Consider the following 1,609-nt stretch of genomic DNA (forward strand, 5'->3'; position numbering starts at 1 on the left):
TATTTGAAAAATGGTGCATTAAAATGTCTTGTACTTCAGGATTTTGATAGTCTATTACATTGTCTCTCACACCTCGGTGTCAGAATTGTGAGACGTTTTTATAATCAGGGGGGAGGGCCGTAGCAATAAGCAGAAAGCACAATCACCTTTTTCCCAGTGCAAGTCCATGTTATGGTGAGTTTTTAAAATTGGTTTGCAATTTTCTAAAATATACTCCATACAAAAATATAATTTGGACAGTCGCTATTTATTTGGATATTCCCTTTCACTGAGGATGTCTACAGTATTCCAGCCAAATTAGTACTGATCGAAGAGAGCCATCTACAGGCAAAAGGCGACATAACATCACAGCAGCAGCATTTAAGGTGGAACGATAAACGCGAATAAGAAGCTGGCGAATAAGAAGCCAACTTCAGCCTCATAGCAGGCCCTGAGAGGCACGCTCAAAATAATCATCTTTCCCAGTACTTTAGAGTCATATTTAGATCGCTTTAATGCAATTTTATTTGATTGATGGGAGATGTGAAGCCATCGAGCCTGTACTGCGATTCACATTGAAATTGAAGCCGTTTCTCATGCTTTCTCTCAGTGTCGGGGCTGCAATTGCGTGTAAAGGAAGCGACATGAAAATGAAACGTGTAATCACCTTACAGAGGGTCTTCACGACGGGGTGCGTCAGCTAGTTCTCCATTATTGTCAATTTACTGGACTTCTGAAGAAACCTATCGACATAGAAAATACAAACTGCACAGCTTAAGGCACATGAAGAGAAATCCGTGTGCTGATTGACTCAAAAATGTCGCTACAAATAATCCGCCGGGTTGATTTTCTTGTCCGACCACCTCCCTCCGTCCCCCTTTGCTGTTAGCACAATTCTTTCAGTTTCTTTTCTTGTATTTTCCTTGCTATTTTACTGTTCCTTTTCCTCATCTGGAGATGGATCCACAACCGAAACCGTTTTCACCGTGTTTCTGCAGCGTCAGTCTGTATGAGGAGCACAACTTGCTCAGCTCCAGTGGCGCAATCGGTCAGCGCGCGGTACTTATACAGCAGTGCACAACAGAGTCATGCCGAGGTTGTGAGTTCAAGCCTCACCTGGAGCAGTGTCTTCAGCTACTGAAAGCAACTGTTGAGTTTACGTACTCTTAGGTATTTGATGGAGATAAATTAACATCAAACGAACAAGTAAAGGTTTATTTCTAGTCACAATCAAAGAAGGCTCCACAGCTGAAACATTGTGTTTCCTTCTCTTTTCAGCATGGAATAAACCTATACTTTTACCTTTGCAGCCCACACATGCTTATGCAGCTCCCTACTTAAATTACTATCAGCTGTGTACCTCCAGTTGACCTGTACACAAATATATGAGAGAGGTCTACTGAGACGAGAGGAGCACTGAAGACTTGATAAAGCTCTCGCATTAGATTCTGTGTTTATGTTGTTCCCCAGATTTGTTTTTAATGTTCTTTTTCTTTTGAAGTTGTTGCGTTTGGTTGTTTTTTTATAGTTGCTAGACTACTACAGGGATTTACCTAGGTTCCCGGAAGACTTCTCGTTTTGTGTTTGTTGTGTTTTCGGGTTACAACTATTTTTTTTCTTGATAGGACCC

The 1,609-nt window shown here is 41.3% G+C and overlaps 1 non-coding gene across 1 annotated transcript; it reads left to right on the top strand.

Annotated features, from left to right (window-relative positions):
- The first annotated feature begins 1,009 nt into the window (after positions 1-1,009).
- On the top strand, positions 1,010-1,103 carry trnai-uau (transfer RNA isoleucine (anticodon UAU)). Its single transcript has 2 exons — positions 1,010-1,047; positions 1,068-1,103. It is a non-coding gene; the product is annotated as a tRNA-Ile (tRNA).
- The last annotated feature ends 506 nt before the right edge of the window (positions 1,104-1,609 follow it).

This window comes from Atractosteus spatula, chromosome 10 (genome assembly GCF_055471065.1).
Source record: "Atractosteus spatula isolate fAtrSpa1 chromosome 10, fAtrSpa1.hap1, whole genome shotgun sequence".
In the NCBI taxonomy this organism is placed as follows: domain Eukaryota; kingdom Metazoa; phylum Chordata; class Actinopteri; order Semionotiformes; family Lepisosteidae; genus Atractosteus; species Atractosteus spatula.